Below are 16,349 nucleotides of genomic sequence, written 5' to 3' on the forward strand. Positions count from 1 at the left end.
TCTCAAGGTCCTCTTTACGTATATTTTTTTTTTTAACAAACACAAGCAATGAATAAATTCATTAATTAATCAGTAATACAATAAAATCGATCAGATTTATTCCACAACGTTTTGGCCATTCAAGGTATTGGGTTCTTGTGAAGGATGTCATACCAGCCACGACAAAAAGAAATATGAGATTTTATATGTATACCGTCTGTACCTGTTGTGTTAATTGAAATGTTATGTATTTTTGGTGGTATCGGTACTTGGTATCGGTATTGGTGATTTCTCAAGAGTGACTAATTGTAATGGTATCGGCCTTAAAAGAAGTGGTAACGAAGAACCCCGACTGAGAAAACTATATAAATAAATGATTCATAAATAAATCATACGTCAGGCTTGGCTGCGAACAGACTGGCACATTCAAATGCGCAGTCATTTTGGCCATCTTAGTGATTGAGTCATCGTTGGTATATTTAGCTTGACTTTAGATATTTAGGGACTTTTCCGACTCCTCAACTGACTGTCTTTTTTTAAAGCAACTAGTGACTTTAATTCCTGTGAAGAAACAGACAACATGATCTAAATCATATTCACATTTTTTTCCGTATGACAAGAAAGGAGGCCAGTGGAAAGCAATCCGGAAACAATCACTCTTACTTAACATTGTCAAAAAGAGTGCTTTATCCAAATTTCCAAACTTTTTGACACAAGGAATGACACCCGTGCTTTGATTCATGCAGTTTGGTCACTTATTTTATTCTATTTTATCAAATTGCTACACATTTAAAATTTTAATTGCAGATTGTAAAAGTAATAAAATCACACACACCAACTTGTGAAAATCTGCGAGCTGAATACAAACACAATGAAGAATGCCAAAAAGGGGCTAACAAAACTAGCATCAATGTTGCCATTTTTTTCCTATAAACCTTTACGCAACAGCTAGGTGAACACAAACAGTGCAGCAACAAATGCAGACAGACACTCACAGGCATATTCTTCATCTCTTGCGAAAATCAATCAGAGCCATTGCACATTACGTCCTGGTGTGTAGCTAAACAAACAAGGAAAACATGCTTACAAAAAGCATCTGTTCTTCACAGTCACACACATTTTTTCAAAAAATTTTTCTCCCGGTACGACACAGGGCAGCGACGTGGCGCAATATTGTGCCATTTATTACCTCGGATCAATCGCTATCGAGCCTCCGAGTCAAAAACTTTAGCCTCACTGAAAGAGCGGCTGACTTGATCAATAACAGCTTCACACAGTTAATGATCAAACGTGAGCGTTCATGTGGGACTTGAGTGTTATCTCAAGCAGTATAGAACAGTCACTCATCAGTTGGGCTGCCGGAAATCAACCAATTCCGTTCGATTGGTCGGAAATGATTCATTTACTACATATGGTATAGTGCATCATTGTTCATCTACTGTATCTAAGACAGCGACATTTGCCTGTGAGTATCTTTCTACGTGTACACAACAGCGAACTGTCCTAAATACACCTTTTAGGAATACAACCTTGATTTTTGATAAACGCGCTACTGTATTTTAGCGGTGCAAAACGTTTGCGTCTTCTCGACTTTGCAGGGAGATTAGTAGGCACCAAAGGGACCCAATTAAAAAGCCGCTGATCCAAACGAGAAGTGAGAGGTGCGGCCATCTTTGAAGGACCGGCTCACGTCTGGCCCGGTGACTCGTAACCGGAGGAGCAGAAGTCAGTGAGCCGTAGCATTCCGGCGTCTTGTAGCTAGCCACTCATTTTTTTTTGGAGCGGATGGGGATCTGATGGGATTAAGAGATCTTTTAATCCAGGGAGATCTGACTGTCTGCACACACACCTAGTAGTCAACTACACACACCCAATGAGTCTCTTTGTATAATAAAACCCGTTCTACGAGGCTGGCTGTGGTCGTCGGGGGTTGGAGAGTGTCTGAGGTGAGGCGTTCGCTCTTATCTGACCTGGCCAGATTGGAGCGCTGCACAATGGAGCATTCGGCCCTGACACACAAACACATCAAACATCTTACTCAAAGGGGGTGCTGGGGAGGAGGGGGTGCGACCAAGGGTGGACTGTGGACTGACTCAACAACCTCAACATGGCATTTACATTTTGGACCTTTTTGAGAAAAAGGTCGCTTTTAATTTCCCATTTCGACACCGAGTTGGCCGTGATAGTTTTCATCCTTTTTGACCAAGGAAAATGCTAAAGCTACTAAAGCTATGTAGCGGAGTAACCAGAAAAAAATGGTACTAGTGGGTTGAAACGATGCTGGACAGGGAAAATACAAGCCAGCAAAACAGTTGTTTCTTTCATATACAAAAATAAGTTAGACACGATGTTAAAACACTCTTAAAGCGTTCTTTTGACATAAGGCGTACTGTAATAAAAGTCACAGATAAGCCTCATGAAAGAATCGCTGATGATCAATCTGTGATTAACGTTACCGTACTTTCAACTTTTTGGACACAACTGCAGTGGACGCGCGCAGACTCGAGGTTCAGCACCCTCATATTTGTATACTCACATTTTTTTCTTCCAGTATTTTAAAAATTATATATATATATATATTTCTCCCTGTGCATTTCGGTCTCTATCCCCCAGTGTCCAACTCTAAAAACAGGTTAGTTTTAAATCCAAGTGTCAGTCAAATAAGTGTTCAGCTAGCGGTGGCTAGCGGCTATGGCAATCAGCTAGCAGGCTCCACTGCTTGATCTTTTCTCAACAAGTTTTTCCATGCATTTTTCTCAACAATCATGGTTGTTTTTCTCATGTTGAGGTCCTGCAGGAGTGGATTCTACGTTCAAAGTACAAATGCTTGAACATGACACTGACTTCTGTAAACTCGTGGTGGAACGCATCCCACAACATCCCGAAAGTAAAATTTTAGTTCACTATTTCTGTTAGTTTCATGACATAATTCAGTTTATTATTTTTTTTTTTAATTCAGGATTCACACAAAACATATTAAAATAAACAAACAATATCCGTAATTGAGTTTTTGCACCAGAAAGGAATATCAGTGTATATCCTTTTTTAGGCAGAGCATGTCCGATAAAATCGATCATTTTTTTTCCCCCTATTTACGATGCGGTTTGGTCGCCAACTCGCACGAATAGCCAGGGTTCCCTGTACGGGGCATTCAAAAGGTGAGAAATTGGAAATCGTGGGGCGGCACAAGCACATGTTACAGTCCAGTGTTTGCAAATAAGATGTTCACATATTGCCTTGCACCTCCCTCATAACACGTTTATTTAGGCCACATCATATTAGAGCTCAGTGCAGTGTCGCTGACAAGCTGCCAACATGCAGAGCCTGTTTGTACACTGTCGTAGTTATATTTACTACACAGCGACACTTCCCACGTGGCGTCACAGTACTCCTAAGTAGTAGTGCGTCTGCTAACGACGGCTTGACGGTGCATTCTTCCTTCTTGTACAAAGATGAAGATGCGCAGAAGGACAAAAAATAGATTTAGCCGCGGGTGGTGAAGTCAGGCTTGGCAGGTGGATCGGAATGAATCATGTGAGGCGCTACGGCCGTTGGCCATGCAGCGAGAAGACCCGTTTAGTCACACCTGGTGGGGGAAAAAAAAAAGAAGCAAGGAAGGGAAGTAAGGCGTGATAAATGGTTTCGGCTCAAGCTTATTTTAACATGTATTTTGGCCTTTTGTTTACAACACAGGTGTCAAGCCGAGGGGGAAGATCCGGAACGTTTTACGGAATACTTTTACAGTACATGGCCCACAGCCCACTAAAGCAAATAAAGTCCATTTACTTTATGCTTGTCTAAATTCAACTCAACAACACTCAGGTTATGCAGGTTCAATTGTGTATATGAAATGATGTGAAAATATAACCAACCCTACAAGACATAATAGAAAAGTTGAACAAAATGAGATTAACAAAAAAAATAGCAGGATATGTCTCTCGGTTCAATAAAAAGAGGTAGGGTGTGGGGAACGATATTTCCGATTCTAGATGTAACACTATTTGAATAATCTCTCCAGGAATGGAAGGCTGATTAATCCTTGCGTAAGAATGCCGGGGATGAGTGCGGCGGCTGTCTTATGAGCAACGAGATGGATCGAGATCAGGTTACGGTTGCGGCTCGCCGTGTTTGTGCCTGACGTGTTTATTTTTACACCCAATAAAGAGCGCGCGACAACAGACAATCCATATATTGACAGCAATCCTCCTGTCAACAAATGTGTCTTTATGAGCACTATAATCTGCATGGCGTGCGTAAATTAATTACAGTTTCATGGGGTTACACTCAAGGCAAGGGCCAGTGGGTATCTGGACCCCGCTGTGCTGTCCCTGACAAACGGTGTTAACGGTGTGAATTAACCCTTACATACTGCGTTTTTAATCAATTTTGCCAACAATAAAAATGCCCTCAAAGTCATTCTTTTACCCGGAAAATTGCTAACTTAACCCGAAATACACAAAAATGAAAAATATGTAAAAATGTCATTCTTTTGTACAAGTGCTACAAAATGTGTACAATGGCACTGTCAAATTTGACAGGTGTCAACTCAAAACAATTTTAGATTGATCAACAATGTGTGTTAAATCAGGAAAATGGTGGTAACGGTGGTTATATTGAAAATGTAAAACTGTACATGCCATAAATGTGTGTATTTTTTTTTAATGGGACAGATGTAACATCGTGGAGGTTTTCCAGTCGGGTTTTAAGATGACGCATAGCACAGTCAGCCCTATTATGAGTTTTTGATGCTATTCTCCTGGCTGAAGGTTGAGACTATGTATGTCTTGTTTTGTTGGATCGAACTGCAGCGTTCAATATGGTGGATCACAATATTCTCTTGGCTCATTTGCAGCACCGGGTGGGCATTAGTGCCCGATTGTCGTATGGTGTTCCACAGGGTTCAATTCTGGGGCCTCTGCTGTTTTCATTGTATCTGCTGCCTTTGGGATAAGTTTAAGAGAACATATTTCCTTCTACTGCTATGCGGATAACTGTCAGGTCTACTTTGTATATCCTGCTGAGCAAAAAACAAAAAAGACACTCTCGCATTGAGTCCACTTTTGTCCTGCCTGGGAGGAAGTCAAGTCATGTATGGCACTGAATTTCTTGAAATTCAGGAAAAAAAAAACAGAGGTTATGGTGTTTGGTCCCAGTGGCCCTTGTACATCCCATCATGCCGACTTAGGCCCCCCTGGCGCTTTATCTAAAGCCAAGAGTCTCAAACGTGGGTCTTGAAACTGGACAGTGATTTTAAACTGGACCGGCAAATTGGTGCAGCTTTTTCCCCATCTTAGGCAGCTGGCTAAGATAAAGCCTCTAAAGCCTTTCTCAACAGAACTTTGAAACAGTAACCCATGCCTTTGTTGCAGCTCGGCTAGATTATTGTAATGCATTTTATATTTGGAGTCTGCCAAGCCTCATGATGACCACCTCCTCACTGGTGGTCATAGGAGGGAGCACATAACTCCAACTCGGGCGACCCTTCATTGGCTCCCTGTACATTTGATAGTTCTTTTTAAGATTCTTTATTGGTTGTCAAATCATTAAATGGTCTTGCTCCACTTTACCTCTCTAAGCTCCTCCACGCCCCCCCCCCTGCCCAGTTCCTCAGGTCTGAGGACCAGATGCCACTAGGGGTACCAAGGACTGAGCGGAACGGAGGTTCAGAGGAGATTGAGTCTTTTCCGTTGCTGGACTCTCTGTTTGGAATGACCTGCCGCTTAACGTTAGGCAAGGCCCCTCTCTGCCAATCTTTAAACATTGTTTACATAAATCACATTTTTATTCTTTGTCTTTTCACTCAGCATGAGACTTGGTATTGTTTAAGTGTATTTATTAACTCTTTAAGTGATTTATGTATTGTTTTCACCGTCTTTGCTGTTGTATAATTTGTGCCCCATGTCCGGAACTTTGTATGCAGCGGGTGGTTGTTTTTTTCTATAAAATTGAGTTGAGTAACACCGTTCAAGAGAGCGCTTGAAACAGTCTCGAGAGTGGTCTGCGTCCCCCCCCCCCAAACTTTTGCACAGTCATGTGAATGTCGAAACAGTGAAAGAGTCCAAGTCCTGTACAGTATGTGTACTTTTATGGGACAGTGGAGACAGTGTCCACGGGGGAGTTTGAAACAGTCTTGAGAAATGACTGTGTTCGCACCAGATTTGCAGAGCTTCCACAGAAAAAAGGCGCCTGTGGTCTTAGGGGGAAAAGGCATCAAATAAAACAAAACAAAAACAGCATAGGACACACTAAACATTAAGCACAATGAGTCATATAGAGGTCAGAGGGTGCCTTGGCGCTCACGCAAAATCGGCAATAATAATTAGTCAGCCATTTGTTTAACGCAAGTCATATGGTTACGAGCAGGGGCAGTCGAATGGGCAATTTACCTCTTTCAGAGTTAGAATCAGAGGCGTAACAGATCGATGGTATAGATACAGTAGGTGGGACGCAGACAGTGTGTGAAGCAATGCCGGGACCGGGGTGTGTGAAATTTAACACCAGACGCTCGCATCTCCTGCCCTTTTGTGTTTAAAGACGCTATTGCTGTTATACCAGATGTTGGAACTGATGTCACAATAGTTGTGTCGCTGTGTAAAAATGCGCACGGTTGCGGTGATATGAGTAGCGGAGTCTTCTGTTAGGGTGGCAATTTTGCGGGATCCCAACGTTAAAGAGACACTTTGGGCAATTCAGGGAGGATAAGTTCAGATCTACAACGGTCAGTGTGGTTAACAGCTGAGGTTCAATTAAAATGTCGAGGGCGCGCGTGGGCGTGGGCAATGGCCGCCATCGCCACATCATCATCATCACACCCCAAAGCCATGACGCGCAGACTCAGTCAATGCTACTGGCCTTGTTTTTAAAGCCAGACGGAGATTCAAGGCGATGTCCCCAAGCTTTATGTTCCGAATGACCCAAATGATCTGACTCGAGATGGAGTGGGACCTTGATTTACTTACGAGGCCACGCACACGTCAACGCACAAATGCTACGGCGGGTTTCATCAACGTGCCAGGGGGCTCATCTTGCCAACATCACATGACCAGAAAAGTATAGCCACCCCCTGAGATGGATAAAAACTAGTGGATTTTTCTGCTTAATTCATTTTCGACAAACACAACAATTACCGTACTCAGAATACCGTGTTTAGACTGTGAATTTTTTTTTTTTACGTGACTTCCCCTTTAATTTCTAATGATACCAAACTAGCTTTGAGGCAGTTTTTCTAAACATCAGCTTCCATTAGAAATATTAGGAATAAAAACATGCTGTGGAAAGCAGTCCATTGTCAGCGGGGACGCACTTTGAACTATGGAAGCTGCTAAAAAAAAAAAAAAAAAAGAATCTTGAAAAGAATCCTGATAAATAATGTGTAATTGATCAATACAATCATTTAAATCGACCAACCCTTCTTTATTCACTAAAAGCCACTCAATCTCAGCTGAGCCTGGGAACCTTGACTAAACGTCGCCCTTTTTATTACTCCTGAAATCCACTTAACTTCTAAAAAAGACAAAGCGCCACTGCTTCTCAAGGCCCCCGGCCAAAACGTCTCTCTGCGTTATTAAAACTTGTGGAGGAAGGAATACGCCGATCTATGCTCCGTTAGCGTAGCATTGACCCTTAGGAAGCAGAGCCACCGTTACATATTGACCAGGCCGGTGTGGCAAAGTGCGGTTAATACGTGATCTATTAAAGCCGCACAAGCGTGAGCACATTTTATAGAATCTCCCAGAACAAATGCTGATGCGAGACAAAGGTTTACAACCCATCTTAGCTCGCTGACTTGCACGGGGGGCTATAAAAGGGCAAAGTAACTCATCAGCGGACAGCTGATAGCTGACACGTTCACCACGTGAATCGGTGAGCAACGCTCAAATTCGACCTATAAACAAGCACGAAAGGTCTTGTCGAATAGTAGTGTTCTGGATTTTGACTGGAGTGTTTCAAGCCCAAGTTAATAATCTTTTACCACACACACTAAACCACATACTTAATCAATTAATTGATTAAATGCCTCTGCAGAAGGAATTTAGAGATCTGTTTCTAAATAGATTTTACCGTAGCAAAGTTACTTATAGTTAATGAAAACCAACGAAATAAACTAATGTTGACAAAAAACATTTTTCCTAATAGAATAAAAAAAAAAGATAAAAAAACAAACAAACTGACGCTTACTTTATAAAACTAATTAAAACTATAATTATAGCGAAAATATCCTTTGTTTTCACACATGAGCGACTGTGTTTCATTCTAAAATTATTTCAGTATTGCTGTACGTCCGTACAAAAGAAAAAAGGTCAAAAAGTCCTTTGAGAATTGTAATTTACTACTTAATTACACAATACTAAGTGACTTTTTTTAATCTAGTGCTTGACAAATACTCCATTCATTAAAAAAAAAACCAAAAACTAAAACTAATATTAAACTGAATTAAAATGAAGCATTTTGGGGGAGAAAAAAAACCCAACCTAATAAAAACTAACAACCCTGCTTTAAAAAGTACTTACCGGTAAATTAACTGAATTAAAAAAAAAAAGTCAACGCAAACTAAATACTGTATAATGAAAAACCCCAAACTAGTATAACCCTGTACCGTACATACAGTATTTTAACATTATTGCTGAAAAGTGTAAAGACTGAGAACGATATAGTACTCAATTGTGGAAATGTAGCGTTAAACCAATTTTCGCCATTTCAGGTTTCCTGGTTTTTGGGTGTGGCGAAGACAACGCCCAGTCACGCATTTGGGATCTCGCATGAGGCGTCCCTCTCAGGATTGTTAACTCTTCTCTGTGGTTGATTTCACTTTCTTCACTTCATCTTCTTACACTTTAAGTCAGCCGTAGCCAAGTGGTTAAGATTGTCATTTGCCACCGTGGGGACCCTGGCTCAAGACCGTCCCCGACGGACACACGGCTGCCGTGCCCTTCGGCAAGATTGCCCCAAACTGCTCAAATCAGCAGCCCCCTCGGAGAGTTTGTGCCTCTAACAATGTTTGTCATTGCTCAAATGCACTGGCTGTATTGGGTGTACATGACAAAAAAATAAATAAATAAAAGGTTATTCTACTTCCTTACAGTGATTTTAAGATCTACTGAATTTTTGTTCAAATGTTTCAATCAGACATGTTCATGCTTATTTTTCAAAAGATCCTGCACCTAAATTTAGTTTAGACGTAATATTTCCCGCAGTCCAAACACAGTGGTTCTTGGCTGTGTTCTGTGTAAAAAGGCAAACGCTGACTAATGCTCTTCTGCTTCAGCTCTGATAAAGCAATTTTTGCATGGATCTCTGTGCGGAAGAGGCTATGGTTGTCAAAGACAGAGATGACGAGGCGGAAAACAAGGCCAGCGTGTGTGCGTAGCATTATCTGTCTAAGCAGCAGGAGTGATGAGAGGATGGTAGAACAGGAAATTCACGCTGAGCGAACATACTGGCAATCTTGGACCATCTCCCCGACCTGGCAAAAGACCCACGAATACACACTTTTGACTATCACCGCACTTGTCTTGGGTGTAGCTAGTCAAAATGATAATGAAACATCAAAATGATTGCATGTTTGAACATAGAAACGGTAGGTTTTTAAAAAAAAATTTTTTTTAAGAGTGGTATGGAGTGCAGCCGTTATGCCGCTCAGGTATGTCAGGAATGCCGTTCACGTACTTGAGCGCTGCTCTCATCCCACCCGGGCTATTTGTCAAGAGGCGGGTGTCTGCGGAATTTAAATGCTCCAGCAGATTTACGCCAGGCTGCCAGCGCTACCTGGCCGAGTGACGTTAGCGAGGCGTTTATTGTAAAACGTGACCTCAAAAGGTAAAGCGGTGCTCTCTTAGATTATGTGCGGTTCCTTGCTTGCAAAATCAACTGACTACAATCGATCTGAATTATTGCAAGGAACGTGACTCGGTATGACGGTTCAAGGAGATGAAAATTAAGGGAATGGAAATGATGACCAAAACAAAAAATATTTAAAATATATATATATACCAATGTGGATTTTTTTAAGTCCGATATTTGGCAAAATAAAATAATGGTAACCTGTTTATCGGTGAATTAATCCAAAAATAAAAACTAACCCTAATGAAATGACTTCATTTTTGGTCCCTTAAAGCTTCACGATATGAACTACAGGCAGAACATTTGACAATTTAACAATACTTTGTCCTTTATTTGTTTAACTTTAAAATCGATAAAACAAGGCGGCAAAAATCTGCCAAATTTCTGCTGATTTTAGTAGGAGAATGTTCGAACGTTATCATTAACATTGTCTTATGTTGTAAGGTGTTAATGGGGGGGAAAAAACATTTAATAAAATTATCCCCCCCCAAAAAATTTGCAGATTTCAGCCCATTTAAAAGGAGAGCTCTGTTGATTAAATCGTCTGTTTAATCGGTTGGGCCCTAATAAAAAAAATTAGATAAACTAGATAGCTAGCATTTTGGGATCATCGTTTGTAGTATATTTACCGGCTAAATGATTAATTAGATGCAATTCTTAAAAATAGATAAATAAAAAAACATCTCAATTGTGTATCAATTACTTGCGTTTTTGGTGATTCTTGCCAAGACATGTCCTCATCTCCCAGTGCAATCGCTGCAGTCAGACAATTTGGACTTTTCGTTGGATTTTGCAACACTCCCAAAGTGGATGCAACATGGAGGAATTACACTGAGAGCAAAGCAGAGCACAGCTCGGGCTTATCAAGCGTCATCAAATATAAAAAGGCCCAGGTCAGAGAATGGGACAGTCTGGCAGACTACCAGAGCAGCACAATCTGCCAGGGCACCTTTGATCCACCACGGCCCGGCCCGCCAATTAATGAGGAATACTGGCCTCCTCCGGGGGCCCGGTGAGGCGGGCAGGAACGGGTCGGAGAACGGCAGGCACCGGACCGCTCATCAACATGCCTCGCCGAGCAAAAAGCCGCCGATGCCCCTTGCTGAAATGCGGCACGAAGGCGGCCAAATGGACAGTGGGCACAGCGGGGCCATTGTTTAGCACTCACACGGGCCGGACGGGCCTCGCCTTTGCTCTGCTGGAATGCAAAGTACCTGCTAGTCAACGCGGGCCTCGTTTTGTGCGCTTAGCGATTTAGCGATTTTAGCAATTAATTTGAGTTCACGGTGAAACTCCGTTGACTGCAATGGATACGTTTCCGACTCACCAACAATTGGTAATATAGAATCGATATAAAACCTTTTTTTTTTTTTTTTTTAAATAATTTTACCCCTCTGGTTAAAACGAATTGAAATTTATGAAATAAAACTTGAACTTACTAAAATACACTTTTTAAAGGCATTGTAGATGTCTTTCAACACTCAAAGAATACTGTACGTATCGTAGTGTCTGTGTGAGCACCTAGGTGTGAACTGTGGCCGACAGCAGCTTCTGCCTGAGTGTCATCGTTGTGTTAAAGTGTTCTACTGTTCTCCGAGAGTTCAGTAAATGGCACAGTATTTAGGTGGGTTGTCCCTCCTGAACCACCCAATCATGTCCCAGCATGTAGCGCCGCAACTAACCATTATTTTAATAAGCGATTCATCTATCGATAATCTGATGAACTTGATCAAAAATTTACTTTTGTTATCCATCCCTTTGTTGAAAAACAGGACGTTATTGCAAATTGGCAGAAAATACAAAAATGTAATGTAATTACGATTCAGTTATGAGTTTGGTCCGCAAGATCTGTCATAAAATCTGCAAAAATATTGATTATTGTTTTCCAAAGTAAAAGCAGTGTTACAAATGTCTTGTTTTGAAAAAGGGTTATAATAGTTTGGGATTTTCCAATATCGGTCATTTTTGTCATTTTGCATTTTCGTTTTCAAATTATTAAAGTTTTAATGAGATTTTAGAGTGGCTTTGTTAATTTTTACTTTTTCAAAAATGATTCATTTTTGTTTAGTTTGTATTAGATTGAGTATCATTTTTTAAAATAATTATATGAAGCATTTTTTTAGAGCAAGATAAAAAAAAAAAACGTAACAATAAATATTGTATAAAAAAGTGAAGTCAACTACAATTCCCAAACAACTTCCTTCTTCTGTACGGCCGTTCAGCAAGACCGAAGTAAATGTGTAAAATCTAACCCGAAAGCTCATGTCTGAAATTAATTGACAAAGACGAAGAACATTTTCGCTCTAGTTATATTTAGTTGTTTTCTTTTTTTAATAAAAAAATTATTAATTAAAGAAAAAAAATTTAAAATGTCGTTTCAGTTAGCTTTTGTTTATTCAAAAGCAACAAATGTCCCGGTAACACAGACGCTTGGAGGGAAAAAAAAAAAAAAAAAACATTGAGGGGGAAAAACAGCTATTAAGCCACTAATTGAACATCCCATTTGCCTAACGAACCCGACGTCCCTTGCGAGGTGACGTCAAGTGGCCATCCTGCCTAGCCCAGTCGTCTTAATTACAGATCGGCGCGTATGAATAAAGCATGAGGAGGGCTCAGGTATCGCTCTATGTAGGGCCCGCTCGGGGACAAAAAAGGAGAGACGCCTCAACCTTCTGCACACAACCTGAAAAGCATCCACACACACATACACACCTCGCAGATTTAACAGGCGGCGACATAAGAGGAGCTCAAAGCCCCTTGGACCTAATTAGGAGCTAAAGATAAATGTCCCAAACGGGCGCGCTCATAAAAAGATGCGCACACTTTATGCTGATTTGCTTTCTTGAAAATCAACACGGCCAAAGAAAACAAGAGCGGTCCACGAATGAGTTCCTCCAATCACATTGGAACATGTCATAATATGGTCAAAGCGGCGCATTTGGAGTTGCACACATGGGCCTGCAGCGTCGCTGCAGCTTTCTGATTGATGAACTTGCATTGAAAGCTCATCAGAAAGAAGAGAAGTCTTTCCGAGCCGACTATTCTGAGCTGGTCGGGAGCGCGGCCAACAGAGTTTTACAATCAAGATGACCCTGATTGGACGCTGCCAGACCAAAATAGGCTCAGTTCGGCTGCAGTTTCAACGCGCTGCCCTTGTTTGTGTCCAACACATGAAATGCTGCGGAAAATCTAACACGGCAGCTTTAGTGACCATAATGATCACGGGAGGCTGGACAACTGCGACAACAGGAAAGTCAACAATAAGTCATCATGTATATACTGTAAATCAAGTACAAAACATTACATTTAGTTGGCCTGGAGTGATTCTCCGCCTCCATTGATGCAAATGAGGGCAACCTCCACATTACGCCAATGACCAATTATTGGGCTCATTTTCGAATGGACACACCTCCAATGTAGCATATTTAGACCATTTTTAATACACTGGCATTTATCCAATTTTTTTACCCACATTTTGATTTTTCTCTTTCCACCGCCATGACAGATTCAAGCCGTGCTACTTGAAAGCAAAACAAAGTGTAAATCTAGCCTAAGTGTACTCATTCATTTTCAGTCTTACTTAATACTTATTTTACACAAGAGTGTGTGTGTGAAACTCACCAGCGGCTCTTATCAAACAAGTATGCAGTTTATACAGAAAAGTAAAAAAAAGGAAGATATTGTGTAAGACTTTTAAACAAATAATGGCAAACCTCCGGAGGAGCTCGTCGCCGTGCATCCTACTATTGTGTGCTGGACTTTGTCGCCGCATGATTCATTTATCTGGCTTTGCGAGACAATAGACATCGAAAATGGGACTAGAGTCAAAATCCCGGCTGCAAATAACTCAATTACAAGTGTCTTTCACACAGAGATCCTGAAAAACTACTATGCTATTTTTAATAAAATAAACAATATTTGGTACATTTTTTTAAAGGACAACGCACATTAATCAACACAGCAAAAAGGCATCCATGTTTGCGGCATCTCTTTTGTCATTCTCCCTAGCTCCTCCTCCGTGTGTAACTGCTCACCCCTCCCCTCTCTTCTGCTTCAAAGCCCCCTCCAAAAAGAAAAGAGGTGCTAATTACTTGTGACAACCAGCATTAGCGGTTATTGAAACCTTGACTTTTGAAAAATACGGTAAACCGTCAAACCGGTAATCGTCCCCTTGCTGTGTATGACCACTTGTGGTTTATTAGAACACATTCTAACTATCGCCGGTATACTATATAAAATATAGTACACAATGTAGAGTAAAATATATAGAATATTCTGAACAGATAAGTGTTTTTTTTTAGGTTTTTTTTTTTCCCCCAAAAATCCAGATTGGCCTATTTTAAACTGTTAATATCAGCAGTTGAACATTTTCAGAGGATTTGGGTGCACATTTGTCAGCAATTTAATTTTGACTATTCACTTTAAAGCTTGGTCCCAAAACCCGCGAATTGAGAGGCTTCGCTGCATCTCGCCGCAGTGGAAAAAGAAAAAAAGTGAGGCCCTGTGATTGCTTCATGGCTGCATAGCAAGTTAATCAACCTGTTTGTTGCGTCATGGCCCGGGCAGAATTCAACATGTGCTACCAACCACTGAGCCTCTGCCTTCATGCTGCTTTCTTTCACCTATTCATATGACGCTGGCTGGTCATCAGCCACATAAATAGATATCGTATTTATATACCTCACCATCCACACACCACTTTGGCATTTTTGACACACACATGCGCGTGGAAACACACACACGTTCAATAACACAAATGCACATACATACACACACTTGCACTTCAAATCTGTTCTGTAACAGACTCAAAAAACATGTTAATAAAGTTATTCCATGTTGTAAGTTTACCTATATTTATTCCTTTTTTGTTGTCGTTAATGTTAATGTTAATAAGGACACAAATGTTATGCAGCGGTGTACTTATGACAATTTATTGATGAATGATACTATTTATAGTCGCAGGGGCGAGTTGAGGGTGTCGCGAAGTAATTTCATCTTCCTGGGGCGTCGTAACAGAAAATAATTGAAAAGCGCTGTCAAGTCTGTGATATACACATTTATTCACGATATTACACACAAATTATTTGTTCTTATACAAACACGCAGGCATAAGCAAATATATACAAAAACACAAGAATTGTCCTGAACCGATAATGTGATAGGGAATCGGGGCCAATCAGCTGATTCATATCAGTTGAAAATGATCCGATTTTTGAAGTTTTCATGTCTGAAGTCAACAATAAAATATTGTATTTACTTACTTGATTTAAACCACAGCTGAATTACAGTCATATAAGAACTTATCATGTTGGGATATCTTTATTTGACTTAGTTAATTTTTAAAATCAAGATAAGACCATTTGGATGCACTCTTTTTTTCTTCAAAATTAATTGCTGAAGTATCGGCTCGACACTCAGTATCGGTTCAAAAGAATGTGATAGGGTATTTCTTTAAAAAAAAACGTACATGCACAGAAATGTATACACGCACGCGCACACTTTAACACGCATACATACAGTACTGTACAGTACACACAGGCACTGACATGCACAAACACAAATGTATATGCACAAACACAAATGTATACACACTAACAGTTTCATACATAAACACTTAAATGCATGCACGAACGCACGCACGCACAGTAACGACGTCACAGAACCCGGAAATCAGGTGACAAGTGAAGCGTTTCTGCCCCATTAAAAGATCACCTCGTCCAGGTAGATTACTTGAGGTAACAGCACGGCACTACCGTGTCGCCCCTATTCGTTAACCATTTAAATGAACGCCTTGGACATTTCAAAAAGCAAAATCAGCTGGACTTGTGTGTCGACTAACCGCGAGTCTGTCATACGGACGGGTTTTTAAAGCGTTTTAATGGAGGTTTTGAGTTGGGCTAACGTAGCCTCATCCGAAAACACACGCTTAGCTCACCGTGCTAGCGAGCTAATTGAAGAGACAGCAAGAGCGATGAAGCGTATGAATAGAATACACCTTACCTGTGACCACCAGGCCGAGCCAGACGGTATGCCGTCACGTATTCCGCCCCCTCCCCGCCGCGGAACCGCGCGCGTCGGCCCCCTCGGAGGAAAATAATTCAAATTCCACAGAAAGCACTGCGAAAGACTCACGCAGCCCAATCGCTTCGGCCACCGCCGCTGAATGGCTGCGAGCGAGCGACTCAACCAAACGTCCTCCCTAGCAACGGACCACCCTCTTACATTCCCATTGGTCGAGGGAGGAAGTTGTGGGATGATGGACAGGTGAGGGAGCAAACCTGGAACAGACCTTGGTATTCCTCTAAAACAGCACACACACGTGTATGGAAAGATATCACGCCCCCTGGTGCATTTGATGCGCAACTCCATCACCGCATGGTGCAGTCATGGCAATGGACCAAACCAATCAGCGAAGAGAAATATGACCATGGCAAATTTTCTTGAGGCATATCATTATTATGAAGATAATGATGGGAATGAGTAATTACGAATTATTATCTCTAAATGTATTTTATGTGAATGAGGTAATC

At 41.1% G+C, this 16,349-nt stretch overlaps 1 protein-coding gene across 5 annotated transcripts in view; it reads right to left on the reverse strand.

Annotated features, from left to right (window-relative positions):
* The window catches only part of numb (NUMB endocytic adaptor protein), a 34,795-nt gene extending 18,792 nt beyond the window's left edge, over nucleotides 1-16,003 (reverse strand). For 4 of the 5 annotated variants that reach the window (XM_086048679.1, XM_086048677.1, XM_086048678.1 and 1 more), the window contains exon 1: nucleotides 15,820-15,999. The gene's annotated coding sequence lies outside the window, so the exon portion shown is untranslated. Of the gene's footprint in view, nucleotides 1-974; nucleotides 1,040-15,819 lie in introns of all 5 variants that reach the window. The other variant, XM_086048676.1, reaches the window with a different exon arrangement.
* Between the last annotated feature and the right edge of the window lie 346 nt (nucleotides 16,004-16,349).

Source organism: Filicampus tigris, chromosome 13 (genome assembly GCF_054856515.1).
Source record: "Filicampus tigris isolate MCC_2025a chromosome 13, RoL_Ftig_1.0, whole genome shotgun sequence".
Classification (NCBI taxonomy): Eukaryota; Metazoa; Chordata; class Actinopteri; order Syngnathiformes; family Syngnathidae; genus Filicampus; species Filicampus tigris.